Below are 18,216 nucleotides of genomic sequence, written 5' to 3'. Positions count from 1 at the left end.
TATTAGGATCCCCATTAGCCGTCTTACTGGGGTCCGACGTATAACGAGAAATACATTACAGACACGGGCCGAGTGGTGCAGTGGTCTAAGGCTGTGCCGCTAGAGATTCTGGGTTTGAGTCCAGGCTCTGTCGCAGCCGTTTGCAACCGGGAGACCCATGGCGCAGCGCACACTTGGCCCATCGTCGGGGGAGGGTTTGGCTGGCAGGGATGTCCTTTTCCCATCGCGCACTAGCGACTCCTGTGACGGGCCGGTGCAGTACACGCTGACACGGTTGCCAGGTGTACGGTGTTTCCACCGACACATTGGTGCAGCTGGCTTCCGGGTTAAGTGGGCATTGTGTCAAGAAGCAGTGCGGCTTGGCTGGGTTGTGTTCCTGAGGACGCATGGCTCTCGACCTTCACCTCTCCTGAGTCCATACGGGAGTTGCAGCGATGGTACAAGACTGTAACTACCAATTGGAGACCACAAAATTGGGGAGGAAAATATTATAAATAAATTCCACAATTTACGTACAATAAAAAACATTAGCATCTAGTGTGTGTGTGCATCAGTTACACATACATGTCAGTACATACACACAACAAGTAGGTCACGTGATGGAGGGACACAGAGCCAATGACAGCTTAGTCAAGTAGATGTTAAGGCACACACCGCTCAAGTCCCAAGTAATCAAGTTAAATTCTAACAGGCTGTACAGTACTCAGGAGATAGGCTTTCAAAAAATGTAGTGTTTTTAGGAACTGCGCTCTAACTTTGTTTTTAAGCTACGCTAACAAGTCATTTTTCCCCTGTATGACTTCTCAATCCCTCTTGTCACCTATCCTCCACAAACGCAAGCTGTCCTGCTTCATATCACTGTCACTGGATATTTCTCCTTTTCTTATTTTGACTTCAAGTGTCTCTGCGAAGCCATGAATGTGCTATTTGTTTCTTTGAACAAATCTATTTTGGGCAGTGGGTCCAGGACATGCTGTCCTCATAACGTCAAGGAGATAAAGAAGAACTAGTTCAAGACTTGGACTGGATTTTTTTCCCTCATTGCGTTCACATTTGCCAACTGGTGCCTCTGACTTATAAAGTACACCACTCATAGTGAGTGATAGGCACTTTCGTTAGTTAGGTGACATATTATAAGGGATTGAATTGAGATGTGAACACCTGCGCGAACTCTCTAAGTTAATGCCTAGGTTTTAGATCTGCGGGCTAACATAGTCTTATGCCCTGGGTTCGAATCCATTTGGTCAATTACATAATTATAGTGATGTATTGTATACTGTTGAGGTAATCACTGTAAATGAGGGAACTCCAAGCCTATGTTTGACCATTTTTGTACAGGAGCCTAAAATAGTATGATAAAGATGGTGCATCTGATTTATGAGAGAGAGAGAGAGAGAGAAAAAAAAATTGGCATGATCTACATTCTCAGCTCAGAGGTAAATGACAGACATTACATTTAAAGTCCCTAGCAATCCCTCGCCAGTGCTTAGAAAGGGTCTTTGCGTCATAGCTGATGTCTTTATATTCACACCCGTGACTTTAATAGCTTTACTTCAAGACCATAACTGTACATTCAATCATGAATTAGTGAGGCAGCTTTTTGTTATCCTACACAGGGGAAATAGAATCCACTGAGTGTACCAAACATTGGATTGTGTGTGTGAGCCATTCAGAGGGTGAGTGGTCAAGACAAAAGATTGAAATCCCTTTGAACAGGGTATGGTAGTAGGTGCCCGGCGCACCGGTTTGAGTGTGTCAAGAACTGCAAAGCTGCTGTGTTTTTCACGCTCAACAGTTTCCCGGTCCACCACCCAAAGGACACCCAGCCAACTTAACAGCAGTGGAAAGTACTGGAGTCAACATGGGCCAACATCCCTGTGGAATGCTTTCGACACCTTATAGAATCCATGTCCCAACGAATTGAGGCTGTTCTGAGGGCAAGAGGAGGTGCAAATCAATATTTAGGAAAGGGTTCCTAATGTTCTGTACACTCAGTGTATTTCCTCAGTTAAAAGATTTTCCTCGGCTATATGCATGCCCAGAAACTATTTCAGCACTCAATTATCATTGCTCAGTTTGGAATTACCCATGCAAAATCTCTAACAGATACATTGTTATTGTTACTCAGTAGAGCCATTTACTGTTAGTGAGGACTCCTACCCCACACACATGCCCAATCTGGGAGAAAAATGTACCAACGAAAGTTGAGTTGACATTCATTATGCATTTCCTAAATTAAAATAAGAGCCTAATCCAACAACCCATCACCCGCAGATCCCTCATTGTGCTTACAAATGTTTTCTCTCGTTTGTCTTATAGTACTTTCCACTCCACAACCCCTGTGTGTGTGTGTGTGTGTGTGTGTGTGTGTGTGTGTGTGTGTGTGTGTGTGTGTGTGTGTGTGTGTGTGTGTGTGTGTGTGTGTGTTTCTATGTGCCTGCATGTGTTGTGTGTGTGAGTGTGTATGTTTTCTAGCGCCTGTGTGTGACTTCAAATCCATCTGCAGTGGGCTAAAAGAAGCCAGTGAATTCTGCTCAACATTACTCCCACTACTTCTAAATTCTGATCAACATTACTCCTACTACTTCTAAATTCTGCTCAACATTACTCCCACTACTTCTAAATTCTGCTCAACATTACTCCCCCTACCTCTACATTCTGCTCAATATTACTCCCCCTACTTCTGCATTCTGCTCAACATTACTCCCACTACTTCTACATTCTGCTCAACATTACTCCCACTACTTCTACATTCTGCTCAACATTCTGCTCAACATTATTTTTGAATAATCATAATTCTGCCAAATGTGAATTATTTAATTGTGGTCAAAATGATCTTGTTGTTGTTGTTACAGTAAGTGCTCTAACTGGGTAGAAGGCTATGAGAAGATGACTGTGTTGTTTTATCTGATTTTGTTCCATCCGCACGCAGCACTATTGATAGACATTGTGACGATGAGGGGTTTTGAAATGAATCTGACTGAAAGAAAAGAGGAATGGAGATGGAAATAGAATGAAGTAGAAAGACATAACATCACTTCCACCACAGTTTGAATGGATAAAATGTTCAAGGGGTACTTTCACATTTGCTTTGCTGTGCTACATTAAATGCTGCCAAACACCTTGACAAGGAATGACAAACCAAAACAGTTTCATTTTAAAACTGGAAGATAAAGTGAGATTTCAGTACTTGTGCACACTGGCTGTTCGTGAACCAAGACAGAGGTTGAGTCAGACACAGCATCACTTTTTGTTAACACAAGTCTCTCCTCTCTCCAGCCAGTCTGTGCTGCTGTAGTCTGTGTCTCTCCTCATACAACATATTGGATGTCTACTTTCATTCTTCCATAAAACAAGAGCAGGACTTCATGCCGTGATACTTTTGCTCCCCCAGTCTTCAAACGGGCTACATCCACTTTGAATATACATATAGAGGAGCATATTTTCCGTTCCTTCATATAGGAAAGTATTAAATGCTTTATGCGTCATTTCTACCATCTCCCTTTCTTGAACCTTTGTAGTTGGTCTTTGTTTTTTGGGATAGAGCAGTGGTTGATGGTCCTTGTGCAGTATGCACACACACACGTAGGCGCGAAGCACATGCACGCGCGTATGCACAGACACACACACACACACACACACAAACAATTAATCTCTGACAGAGAGACTCTGAGGCAGCTCTCCCTATGTAGTTGAAAGATTAGCCTCTGCCCTCGGGCCACTGTTAGCTCTGCCCAAACGAGCCCTCCACACATCAGAGTTGCCTTCGCTGGGACCCACTATGGTCCTCGATTAGTGAGCTCCAACAGGGCCTAGCCATGTCCAAACTCCAGCCTATAGTCCCAGAAAAAACAGAGAGGGGGCATTATAATTGGATGGTCAAACTGAACTCCCATAGCTAAGCTAACCCATCCCTAGTCAGCTGGATCCAACCCCAGCCTAAAGGCCCATAAATAACCCAGCCTAAAGGCCCATAATAACCCAGCCTAAATGCCCTTAACCCAGCCCCAATCAACTGGCTCCAACCACAGCATAAACCCAAACTTTTTCACTCAGGCCCCCATTCCAGCATTGGGGAACATCTACATCTATATGTCACTCCCTTGGGTTCTTCTGCCTGATTACCATCCCTATATATGTCACTCCCTTTGGTTCTTTCCCTAGGCATATTGTTTCTGTTCCTGTGTTTCGTGTCTCTACGCTACTCGTGTTTGTTATATTGTTCAATATTATGTTTATTATTAACTCACCACCTGCACTTGCTTTCCTACTCCCAGTGTCCACATTACACATAAGCACTGTTCACGACACACCTCTGATGTTGTCGGAGAGAAAATGTTGCATGTTCCTGCAATTCCACACATCTTTTCATGGGGTTCATAGGAAATTTAGCCGTTTTAAAGCAAATTTTATTACAATTCTAAACAATTTGCCAGGTCTAATGTAGAGGTCGACCGATTATGATTTTTCAACGCCGATACCAATACCGATTATTGGAGGACCCACAAAAAAAAGCCGATACCGATTAATCGGCCGATTTTTTTTATTTTAATTTATTTGTAATAATGACAATTACAACAATACTGAATGAACACTTATTTTAACTTAATATAATACATCAATAAAAATATTTTTAGCCTCAAATAAATAATGACACATGTTCAATTTGGATTAAATAATGCAAAAACAAAGTGTTGGAGAAGTAAAAGTGCAATATGTGCCATGTAAAAAAGCTAACGTTTGAGTTCCTTGCTCAGAACATAAGAACATATGAAAGTTGGTGGTTCCTTTTAACATGAGACTTCAATATTCCAAGGTAAGAGGTTTTAGGTTGTAGTTAATATAGTATTATATATATAGTAGTATATTGTATATATATAGTAGTATATATAGTAGTATATAGGACTATTTCTCTCTATACCATTTGTATTTCATTAACCTTTGACTATTGGATGTTCTTATAAGCACTTTAGTATTGCCAGTGTAACAGTATAGCTTCCATCCCTCTCCTCGCCCCTACCTGGGCTTGAACCAGGAACACATCGACAACAGCCACACTCGAAGCAGCGTTTGCTGCTTCGAGTGTGGGGAATACATCGCACCCCGCTAACTAGCTAGCCATTTCACATCGGTTACACCAGCCATTAGGCTGATAGGCTTGAAGTCATAAACAGCGCTGTGCTTGCTAAGAGCTGCTGGCAAAACGCACGAAAGTGCTGTTTGAATGAATGCTTACGAGCCTGCTGCTGCCTACCATCGCTCAGTCAGACTGCTCTATCAAATATCAAATCATAGACTTAATTATAATATAATAACACACAGAAATACGAGCCTTTGGTCATTAATATGGTAGAATCCGTAAACTATCATCTCGAAAACAAGACGTTTATTCTTTCAGTGAAATAAGGAACCATTCAGTATTTTATCTAACGGATGGCATCTAAATATTCTTGTTACATTGTACAACCTTCAATGTTATGTCATAATTACGTAAATTCTGCCAAATTAGTTCACAATGAGCCAGGCTGCCCAAACTGTTGCATATACCCTGACCCTGCGTGCAATGAACGCAAGAGAAGTGACACAATTTGCATCGATTATATGCAACACAGGACACGCTAGATAAACTAGTAATACCATCAACCATGTGTGGTTAACTAGTGATTATGATTGATTGATTGTTTTTTATAAGATAAGTTTAACGCTAGCTTCTACTGCATTCGCATAACAGGCAGGCTCCTCGTGGAGTGCAATGAGAGGCAGGTGGTTAGAGCGTTGGACTAGTTAACCGTAAGGCTACAAGATTGAATCCCAGAGCTGACAAGGTAAAAATCTGTCGTTCTGCCCCTGAACAAGGCAGTTAACCCACCGTTCCTAGGCCGTCGTTGAAAATAAGAATGTGTTCTTAACTGACTTGCCTAGTTAAATAAAGATTAAATAAAGATTAAATAAAGGTGTAACAAAAATAATAATAATTGGCGTCCAAAAATACCGATTTCCGATTGTTATGAAAACTTGAAATTGGCCATTCCGATTAATCGGTCGACCTCTAGTCTAATGTAATAGTTGAGTGACTCGAACATTACTACAAAATCTATGACCTAAAAAACATTGTTTTGATCTGGGCATTTTGGGACATTTCTGACAGGTTATAAATAGCTCTCTAAGGTATACAATGACAGGCTTGACAAGAGAACACTCACACTTGTTATTTCAGGGTCAGTAAGCAGTGTATGGTGATCAGGGTCTCACACACACACACACACACACACACACACACACACACACACACACACACACACACACACACACACACAGAAAAACACACACACTAAGGCTGTAGTGCCCTTGTCTCCACTTGTATCCCCCCGTAGTATATCCTCTATGCATGGCTACACACACACACACACACACACACACACACACACACACACAAACACACACACACACACACACACACACACACACACACACACACACACACACACAAACACACACACACACACACACACACACACACACACACACAATCTTGCATAATGAAGAACACACAGTTCACCCCAAGCCCCAGTCAAGCCCAGGTGTGAAAGCACCCTGCTGTTGAAAGGAATCTGAGCCAGCAAAAAACGTAACGGAACAATTTGACAACCCCTAACAAACGTTGAAGTTGTTACACAACAGCTTTTTAATACAGATGAAGATGAGATGTTGTGAAGCCAGTTGGTACCTTTGTTCTCTATACTCTCAGGTGCAAAGAGAGAGAAAGATGAACGTAGGCCAGGGAAGTACAGTACAGTACGGTTGAGTACAGTACCGACTAGTACAGTACAGAATAGAATAGTACAGAATAGAATAGTACAGTACAGACTACTACAGTACACAATAGAATAGTACAGTACATATTAGTACAGTACAGAATAGAATAGTACAGTACATATTAGTACAGTACAGAATAGAATAGTACAGAATATAATAGTACAGTACAGACTACTACAGCACAGTACAGAATAGTCCAGTACAGAATAGAATAGAATAGTACAGAATTGTCCAGTACAGTACAGTACAGTACAGACTAGTACAGTACAGACCAGTACAGTATAGTATAGTACAGAATATTACAGTAATGTATAGTACATTACAGTATAGTACAGAATATTACAGTAAAGTACAGTATAGTACACTACAGAATAGTACAGTACAAAATAGTGCAGAATAGTATGTACAGTACAGTACAGTATAGTACAGTATAGTACAGTGCAGAACAGTACATAATAGTGCAATACATAATAGTACAGTACAGAACAGTGCAGTACACTACAGTACAGATTAGTATAGTACATAATAGAATAGTACAGAATAGAATAGTACAGTACAGACTAGGACAGTACAGAATAGTACAGTACATAATAGAACAGTACAGTACAGAATATAATTGTACAGAATATAATAGGACAGTACAGAATATAATAGTACAGAATAGAACAGTACATAATAGTACAGTACAGTACAGAATATAATAGTACAGTACAGGATAGATTAGTACAGTACAGACTAGTACAGTACATAATAGAATAGTACAGTACAGACTAGTACAGTATAGTACAGAATAGTACAGTAGAGTATAGTACAGTATAGTACAGTACAGTGTAGTACAGAATATTACAGTGAAGTACAGTATAGTACAGTACAGAATAGTGCAGTACAATATACAGTGCCTTGCGAAAGTATTCAGCCCCCTTGAACTTTGCGACCTTTTGCCACATTTCAGGCTTCAAACATAAAGATATAAAACTGTATTTTTTTGTGAAGAATCAACAACAAGTGGGACACAATCATGAAGTGGAACGACATTTATTGGATATTTCAAACTTTTTTAACAAATCAAAAACTGAAAAATTGGGCGTGCAAAATGATTCAGCCCCTTTACTTTCAATGCAGCAAACTCTCTCCAGAAGTTCAGTGAGGATCTCTGAATGATCCAATGTTGACCTAAATGACTAATGATGATAAATACAATCCACCTGTGTGTAATCAAGTCTCCGTATAAATGCACCTGCACTGTGATAGTCTCAGAGGTCCGTTAAAAGCGCAGAGAGCATCATGAAGAACAAGGAACACACCAGACAGGTCCGAGATACTGTTGTGAAGAAGTTTAAAGCCGGATTTGGATACAAAAAGATTTCCCAAGCTTTAAACATCCCAAGGAGCACTGTGCAAGCGATAATATTGAAATGGAAGGAAGAAAAAAGCAACACAGCTGAACACACCATCCCCACTGTCAAACATGGTGGTGGCAGCATCATGGTTTGGGCCTGCTTTTCTTCAGCAGGGACAGGGAAGATGGTTAAAATTGATGGGAAGATGGATGGAGCCAAATACAGGACCATTCTAGAAGAAAACCTGATGGAGTCTGCAAAAGACCTGAGACTGGGACGGAGATTTGTCTTCCAACAAGACAATGATCCAAAACATAAAGCAAAATCTACAATGGAATGGTTCAAAAATAAACATATCCAAGTGTTAGAATGGCCAAGTCAAAGTCCAGACCTGAATCCAATCGAGAATCTGTGGAAAGAACTGAAAACTGCTGTTCACAAATGCTCTCCATCCAACCTCACTGAGCTCGAGCTGTTTTGCAAGGAGGAATGGTAAAAAATGTCAGTCTCTCGATGTGCAAAACTGATAGAGACATACCCCAAGCGACTTACAGCTGTAATCGCAGTAAAAGGTGGCGCTACAAAGTATTACCTTAAGGGGGCTGAATAATTTTGCACGCCCAATTTTTCAGTTTTTGATTTGTTAAAAAGGTTTGAAATATCCACTTCATGATTGTGTCCCACTTGTTGTTGATTCTTCACAAAAAAATACAGTGTTATATCTTTATGTTTGAAGCCTGAAATGTGGCAAAAGGTCGCAAAGTTCAAGGGGGCCGAATACTTTCGCAAGGCACTGTAGTATAGTGCAGAATAATACAGTACAGAATAATACATAATAGTACAGTACAGTACAGAATAGTAGAGTACAGAATAGTACAGTCCAATACAGTACAGAATAGTACAGTGTTTTTTTTATATATATTTCACCTTTATTTAACCAGGTAGGCTAGTTGAGAACAAGTTCTCATTAACAACTGTGACCTGGCCAAGATAAAGCAAAGCAGTGTGACAACAACAACAACACAGAGTTACACATAAACAAACGTACAGTCAATAACACAATAGAAAAATCTATGTACAGTTTGTGCAAATGTAGACGATTAGGGAGGTAAGGCAATAAATAGGCCATAGAGGCGAAATAATTACAATTTAGCAGAACAGTGCAGTACATCACAGTACCGAATAGTACAGTACAGTACAAAATAGTACAGTACAGAATAGTTCACTACAGTACAGAATTGTACAATACAGAATAGTACAGTACAGAATAGTTCACTACAGTACAGAATTGTACAATACAGAATAGTACAGTACAGAATAGTTCACTACAGTACAGAATTGTACAATACAGAATAGTACAGTACAGAATAGTTCACTACAGTACAGAATTGTACAATACAGAATAGTACAGTACAGAATAGTTCACTACATTACATAATAGGACAATACAGAATAGTACAGTACTGTGCAGAATAGTACAGTACAGAATAGTTCACTACAGTACAGAATAGTTCACTACAGTACAGAAAAGTTCACTACAGTACAGAAAAGGACAATACAGAATAGTACAGTACAGAATAGTTCACTACATTACAGAATAGGACAATACAGAATAGTACACTTCAGTACAGAATAGGACAATACAGAATAGTACAGTACGGAATAGTTCACTACATTACAGAATAGGACAATACAGAATAGTACAGTACTGTGCAGAATAGTACAGTACAGAATAGTACAGTGAAGAATAGTAGTGTTCAGAATAGTTCAGTACAGAATAGTAGGGTACAATATATTATAGTCCTCTACAGAATAGGTCACTACAGAATAGCACAGTACACAGCAGTACAGAATAGTACAGTACAGAATAGAATTGTACAGTACAGAATTGTGCAGTACAGAATAGCACAGTACACAGCAGTACAGAATAGTACAGTACAGAATAGAATTGTACAGTACAGAATTGTGCAGTACAGAATAGAATTGTACAGTACAGAATAGAATTGTGCAGTACAGACAAGTGGAAACACATGGCATGCTGTTGCTTTGGCTTGATGGCTTGGTCCTAATCAGAAGGTTCCCCTAAAGACTTGTCCAGGATGAGATAATTATGATTTAATGCTGGCTTAGAAGTCAGGTGTGTGTGTGTGTGTGTGTGTGTGTGTGTGTGTGTGTGTGTGTGTGTGTGTGTGTGCGTGTGCGTGTGCGTGTGCGTGTGTGTGTGTGTGTGTGTCTGTGTTACTCAGGGATTTTCCATAGCAACAGCGTGTTTTGAGTTTACCTAAATTACATTAGTTATTCCCTTTACATTAATAAACTCATAATTGTTCTATTTTTCTTTGACAGGAAACTCCTTCCTATCGAGACCTTGGCTCCCCAAGAATGAGCTGTCAATGTAAGTACCTGGGCTGAATAAATTATTGAATGAATACATTTATGAGTGAATGGGTGAATGGATGAATGAGTGAGTGAGTGAGTGAATGCCCTGATTGAAGATCATAGGAACACATTCCCAAATGCAGCCCAGTCTCATCAGTTCATGTATATTGGCGGCTTTGGTGCTGTCTTTTCATTAGACCATCTTCCGTACCAGGAGAGAAAAGGCAGCATTCAAAATGGATGATCAGGGCTGCTTTCAAGGAGTGGCACTGCTTGTAGTCGTAACCTTTCAGGCCTGTCTCCCTGACCCTTGGAAGGAGACGTTGTGATTCCAGTGTTGAGGAAAATCAAGCTTCCATCTGCAGGTTGGGTACCTGGGTATTCTGAAGTTCCCATAGAATTGCAGTCCATGTCACCAGAACTTTTCATTATAGCCTCAGATCAAGAGATATGTGTCTTTATTCATAAAACGCTGATCTAGGATCAGTCTGTCCATGTTATCTTATTCATTATGATCTGACAGGCAAAGTTGATCCTAAATCAGCACTCCAGAAGCTTTTTGAAAGTGACATGGTCTGAAAGTGGAGAAAAGTATCATCAAATAAATGTTAGTCTCTCTCTCAGACCATGTTGTTAGTCTCTCTCAGACCATGTTGCTAGTCTCTCTCAGACCATGTTGCTGGTCTCTCTCAGACCATGTTGTTAGTCGTCCAGTTGTTACTGAGCCATTGATTACTTACTCTGTCTGTCTGTCTGTCTGTCTGTCTGTCTGTCTGTCTGTCTGTCTGTCTGTCTGTCTGTCTGTCTGTCTGTCTGTGTCGCAATCTATACAGTCTTTCTCTCTCTCTCTCTCTTTCTGTCTGTCTGTCTGTCTGTCTGTCTGTCTGTCTGTCTGTCTGTGTCGCAATCTATACAGTCTTTCTCTCTCTCTGTCTGTCTGTCTGTCTGTCTGTCTGTCTCTCTCAGACCATGTTGCTGGTCTCTCTCAGACCATGTTGCTAGTCTCTCTCAGACCATGTTGTTAGTCTCTCTCAGACCATGTAGCTAGTCTCTCTCAGACCATGTTGTTAGTCTCTCTCAGACCATGTTGTTAGTCTCTCTCAGACCATGTTGCTAGTCTCTCTCAGACCATGTTGCTGGTCTCTCTCAGACCATGTTGCTAGTCTCTCTCAGACCATGTTGTTAGTCTCTCTCAGACCATGTAGCTAGTCTCTCTCAGACCATGTTGCTAGTCTCTCTCAGACCATGTTGTTAGTCTCTCTCAGACCATGTTGCTTGTCTCTCTCAGACCATGTAGCTAGTCTCTCTCAGACCATGTTGCTAGTCTCTCTCAGACCATGTTGTTAGTCTCTCTCAGACCATGTTGCTTGTCTCTCTCAGACCATGTTGCTAGTCTCTCTCAGACCATGTTGTTAGTCTCTCTCAGACCATGTTGCTGGTCTCTCTCAGACCATGTAGCTAGTCTCTCTCAGACCATGTAGCTAGTCTCTCTCAGACCATGTAGCTAGTCTCTCTCAGACCATGTTGCTAGTCTCTCTCAGACCATGTTGCTAGTCTCTCTCAGACCATGTTGCTAGTCTCTCTCAGACCATGTTGCTAGTCTCTCTCAGACCATGTTGCTAGTCTCTCTCAGACCATGTAGCTAGTCTCTCTCAGACCATGTAGTTAGTCTCTCTCAGACCATGTTGCTATTCTCTCTCAGACCATGTTGCTAGTCTCTCTCAGACCATGTTGCTAGTCTCTCTCAGACCATGTTGCTAGTCTCTCTCAGACCATGTTGCTAGTCTCTCTCAGACCATGTAGTTAGTCTCTCTCAGACCATGTTGCTGGTCTCTCTCAGACCATGTTGCTAGTCTCTCTCAGACCATGTTGCTGGTCTCTCTCAGACCATGTAGTTAGTCTCTCTCAGACCATGTTGCTAGTCTCTCTCAGACCATGTAGCTAGTCTCTCTCAGACCATGTTGCTAGTCTTTCTCAGACCATGTTGCTAGTCTCTCTCAGACCATGTAGCTAGTCTCTCTCAGACCATGTAGCTAGTCTCTCTCAGACCATGTTGCTAGTCTCTCTCAGACCATGTAGCTAGTCTCTCTCAGACCATGTTGCTAGTCTCTCTCAGACCATGTTGCTAGTCTCTCTCAGACCATGTTGCTGGTCTCTCTCAGACCATGTAGTTAGTCTCTCTCAGACCATTTTGCTAGTCTCTCTCAGACCATGTAGCTAGTCTCTCTCAGACCATGTTGCTAGTCTCTCTCAGACCATGTTGCTAGTCTCTCTCAGACCATGTTGCTAGTCTCTCTCAGACCATGTAGCTAGTATCTCTCAGATCATGTTGCTAGTCACTCTCAGACCATGTTGCTGGTCTCTCTCAGACCATGTAGTTAGTCTCTCTCAGACCATGTAGCTAGTCTCTCTCTGACCATGTAGTTAGTCTCTCTCAGACCATGTAGCTAGTCTCTCTCAGACCATGTTGCTGGTCTCTCTCAGACCATGTAGTTAGTCTCTCTCAGACCATGTTGCTAGTCTCTCTCAGACCATGTAGCTAGTCTCTCTCAGACATGTAGTTAGTCTCTCTCAGACCATGTTGCTAGTCTCTCTCAGACCATGTTGCTAGTCTCTCTCAGACCATGTTGCTAGTCTCTCTCAGACCATGTAGCTAGTCTCTCTCAGACCATGTTGCTAGTCTCTCTCAGACCATGTTGCTAGTCTCTCTCAGACCATGTAGTTAGTCTCTCTCAGACCATGTTGCTAGTCTCTCTCAGGCCATGTAGCTAGTCTCTCTCAGACCATGTAGTTAGTCTCTCTCAGACCATGTTGCTAGTCTCTCTCAGACCATGTTGCTAGTCTCTCTCAGACCATGTTGCTAGTCTCTCTCAGACCATGTAGCTAGTCTCTCTCAGACCATGTTGCTAGTCTCTCTCAGACCATGTTGCTAGTCTCTCTCAGACCATGTAGTTAGTCTCTCTCAGACCATGTTGCTAGTCTCTCTCAGACCATGTAGCTAGTCTCTCTCAGACCATGTAGTTAGTCTCTCTCAGACCATGTTGCTAGTCTCTCTCAGACCATGTTGCTAGTCTCTCTCAGACCATGTTGCTAGTCTCTCTCAGACCATGTTGCTAGTCTCTCTCAGACCATGTAGCTAGTCTCTCTCAGACCATGTAGCTAGTCTCTCTCAGACCATGTTGCTAGTCTCTCTCAGACCATGTATCCAGTAAAGAGACAGACCCATATCATCCTTCTATCCAGTCAAGAGACAGACCCATAGCATCCTTCTATCCAGTCAGTCAGTCAGTCAGTGTCTTTCAGTTTATCTTGTCCCAGTCTGTCTTTCTATCTTTCTGACCATTTGACCGTCTGTCTGTCTGTCTGTCTGTCATTCTGTCTGTCTGTCTGTCTGTCTGTCTGTCTGTCTGTCTGTCTGTCTGTCTGTCTGTCTGTCTGTCTGTCTGTCTGTCTGTCTGTCTGTCTGTCTGTCTGTCACAATCTATACAGTCTTTCTCTCTCTCTCTGTCTGTCTCCATCTTGGCTGTGTCCATCTTATGTAACCCCCAACTTAAGGCCCTTTTCCAAAGCTTTCCAATGCATCGTCCAGTTGTTACTGAGCCATTGATTACTTACTCTGTCTGTCTGTCTGTCTGTCTGTCACAGTCTATACTGTCTGTCTGTCTGTCTGTCTGTCTGTCTGTCTGTCTGTCTGTCTGTCTGTCTGTCTGTCTGTCTGTCTGTCTGTCTGTCACAATCTATACAGTCTTTCTCTCTCTCTCTGTCTGTCTCCATCTTGGCTGTGTCCATCTTATGTAACCCCCAACTTAAGGCCCTTTTCCAAAGCTTTCAAATGCGTCTTCCAGTTGTTACTGAGCCATTGATTACTTCCATTGAGCGAGCATGGATGGGTCGGTGGGTGGATGGATGGACGGATGATTTTCCATTGTTTTTGAATAGGTCCTTGGTATAAAAACATCCCAGCCTGTCCTCCCTCCGGGAATGAGGACAGAGGAGAGGAACGGAGGAGAGAGGAAGGTGGAGTAGAAAGAGAGGGATGTGATTGATGCATTTGTCTGTCTCCACTGTCGCAGCCGGGGGAGTAGACTGATTGGCAATTTCCTTGAGTCAGAGAGCAGAACTTCTCTTCCCTACCTCCTTCTCCTCTATCTCTTTCTCCCCTTTTCCTTCATTATGTTCTCATCCTATCCTCTTGGACTCAAAAACAACAAACAAACAACACATATGATCTACAGTACCTCAACTTGCCTACTGTACCTCAACTAGCCTACTGTACCTCAACTGGCCTTCTGTACCTTACCTGCCTACTTTACTTCAACTGGCCTTCTGTACCTGAACTGGCCTACTGTACCTCAACTAGCCTACTGTACCTCAACTGGCCTTCTGTACCTTACCTGCCTACTTTACTTCAACTGGCCTTCTGTACCTCAACTGGCCTACTGTACCTCAACTGGCCTACTGTACCTCAAGGGTCCTACTTTACCTCAACTGGGCTACAGTACCTGAACAGGCCTACAGTACCTCAACTGCATTCTGTACCTCAACTGGCCTTCTGTACCTCATCTGGCCTACAGTACCTCAAGGGTCCTACTTTACCTCAACTGGCCTACAGTACCTCAACTGGCCTACTGTACCTCAACTGGCCTAGAGTACCTCAACTGGCCTTCTGTACCTCAACTGGCTTACTGTACCTCTACTGGCCTTCTGTACCTCTACTGGCCTTCTGTACCTCAACTGGCCTTCTGTACCTCTACTGGCCTTCTGTACCTTACCTGCCTACTTTACTTCAACTGGCCTTCTGTACCTGAACTGGCCTACTGTACCTCAACTGGCCTTCTGTACCTGAACTGGCCTACTGTACCTCAACTGCCCTTCTGTACCTCAACTGGCCTACTATACCTCAACTGGTCTACTGTACCTCAACTGCCCTTCTGTACCTCAACTGGCCTACTATACCTCAACTGCCCTTCTGTACCTCAACTGGCCTACTGTACCTCAACTGCCCTTCTGTACCTCAACTGGCCTACTATACCTCAACTGGCCTTCTGTACCTCAACTGGTCTACTGTACCTCAACTGGCCTACTATACCTCAACTGGTCTACTGTACCTCAACTGCCCTTCTGTACCTCAACTGCCCTTCTGTACCTCAACTGGCCTACTATACCTCAACTGGTCTACTGTACCTCAACTGGCCTACTATACCTCAACTGGTCTACTGTACCTCAACTGCCCTTCTGTACCTCAACTGGCCTACTATACCTCAACTGGTCTACTGTACCTCAACTGGCCTACTATACCTCAACTGGTCTACTGTACCTCAACTGCCCTTCTGTACCTCAACTGGCCTACTATACCTCAACTGGTCTACTGTACCTCAACTGGCCTACTATACCTCAACTGGTCTACTGTACCTCAACTGCCCTTCTGTACCTCAACTGGCCTACTGTACCTCAACTGGCCTACTGTACCTCAACTGGCCTACTGTACCAAATGGTTTACTGTTACTGTATATATATATACAGTAGTATATGCTGAGCAAGAGTGTGCAAAGCTGTCATCAAGGCCAAGGATGGTTACTTTGAAGAATCTCAAATATAAAATATATTTTGATTTGTTTAACACTTTTTTGGTCACTACATTATGTGTTATTTCATAGTTCTGATGTCTTAACTATTATTCTACAATGTAGAAAATATTAAAAATAAAGAAAAACCCTTGAATGAGTAGGTGTGTCCAAACTTTTGCTTGGCACAAATTGCAGCCGTTGCCGTGGTGACGGGCGGCTCATCCCAGCTGATGTGTTGATAGGTTGATAGACGGCCATTAGTGTATTATGGTGACATCATGAAAGGATTGGGAAACTGACTGACACAGTTCTCTGAGAGGGAGGGGCCCCTGACCCTGTCACACTACTGTCACACTGCCACCCTACTCACACTCCCAAACAGGAAATGCTGAACGTGACCTCCAATACCATCTGTCAAAAGAGGAAGTGCTCTTTCCCTTTCCTTCCTGTGGAAGGTCAAGGTCATGTGACTAGATCAGAACGGCCGCCATGACCCCTGAATGCTGTGGATTTGCTAAGCATTTTGAAATGGATCACAGCTAGTTTGGGTTTATTGTGTAGATTTTAAGGATTTAATAGCCTAGATGTGTTGTTTGTTCATTAAAAGAATGTTATTTGTTTATACTGCAGTTGGCATGAGATTATGTGTGTATCCTGTTGATGGAGAGATAAACTGCTGTAGTGTGAGAGCTTTGGGTTGAGCATGTGGATTTTTGGACCATGTGTAAATAGTGTAATAGGCTTTCTATTGTACTGGTATGGAATATATTCCACTTTGGTCCTAATAGAATAGTATGCACAGATGGGGTTACATCACAGAGTTATGCTGCTTTATCTGCTGGTGTGTGTGTGTGTGTGTGTGTGTGTGTGTGTGTGTGTGTGTGTGTGTGTGTGCGTGTGCGTGTGTGTGCGCGTGTGTGTGTGTGTGTGTGTGTGTGTGTGTGTGTGTGTGTGTGTGTGTGTGTGTGTGTGTGTGTGTGTGTGCGTGTGTGTGCGCGTGTGCGTGCTTTTGCGCGTCTCTATTAGCCTCAGCTCTGCTCTAAGCGCGGCACTTTGGGATAGCTTCCCATGTCCGTTTTATCCTCCCTTGCTAAATAAACACCCATTGTGCTACACACACACACAATCATGAGAGGCTGAAAGTAAAATAGCACAAGACTGGGACAACCTCCTAACGTTGCTCCAAACTGCCGCAACAGACGTCAGCATTGCCTAATTTAAAGGGAAGCTCTCTTGAAATAGAGTGAGTTCCAATCTGGGATTCAAGTACACTACCCTGTTGACTTCACTCTCTTCAATCTGATTGGACTGGATTGGGTAAGGAAGTGTCATAACAATAGGGTATTCCATCCTGTTGCTCTCACCTCTCCATCTATCCACCTCAAATCCACAAGGGGAAGTCAACAAGGTTAGAGGGTAAGGATTTAAGTTTTCAGAGTGGAACTCAGACCATGCTTTCTACTTGTTCAGAGTGGACCTCAGCCCTGCCATCTACTTGTTGTCACAGATGAGAGGTAAACACATTTCATGGCTAAATCACCACTTGTTGAAGCATCCCTTTTAAGCTGTTAGTTCATTCTCTCTGTTGCGGCTTATAACTTGCGATATATCTGAGATTCAGAATAGGAGCTATAGACAGTATTAGGTAAACACACTTTTGTATACCTATACACTGAGTGTACAAAACATTAGGAACACCTGCTTTTTCCATGACATAGACTGACCAGGTGAAAGCTATGATCCCGTATTGATGTCACTTGTTAAATCAACTTTAATCAGTGTAGATGAAGGGGAGGAGACAGGTTAAATAATTAATAAGCCTTGAGACAATTGACACATGGATTGTGAATGTGTGCCGCTCAGAGGGTGAATGGCCAACCAAAAATATTTAAATGCCTTTGACTGGGGGTAGTAGGTGCCAGGCTCACTGGTTTGTGTCAAGAACTGCAATGCTGCTGTGTTTTTCACACTCAACAGTTTCCGGTGTGTTTCAAGAATGGTCCATCACCCAAAGGACATCCAGCCAACATGACACAACCGTGAGAAGCATTGGAGTCAACATGGGCCAGCATTCGATGGGCCAGAGTCCATGCCCCGATGAATTGAGGCTATTC

The 18,216-nt window shown here is 42.5% G+C and overlaps 1 protein-coding gene across 2 annotated transcripts in view; it reads left to right on the top strand.

The window, feature by feature from the left end:
* The window catches only part of LOC110528483 (disks large-associated protein 4), a 210,256-nt gene that overhangs the window by 94,066 nt on the left and 97,974 nt on the right, over positions 1-18,216 (top strand). For both annotated transcript variants that reach the window (XM_036984063.1, XM_036984062.1), the window contains exon 3: positions 10,503-10,551. The gene's annotated coding sequence lies outside the window, so the exon portion shown is untranslated. The remainder of the gene's footprint in view (positions 1-10,502; positions 10,552-18,216) is intronic.

The sequence above is a fragment of the Oncorhynchus mykiss genome, chromosome 7 (assembly GCF_013265735.2).
Source record: "Oncorhynchus mykiss isolate Arlee chromosome 7, USDA_OmykA_1.1, whole genome shotgun sequence".
In the NCBI taxonomy this organism is placed as follows: Eukaryota; Metazoa; Chordata; class Actinopteri; order Salmoniformes; family Salmonidae; genus Oncorhynchus; species Oncorhynchus mykiss.
This window is presented reverse-complemented; position numbering and strand designations above follow the sequence as displayed.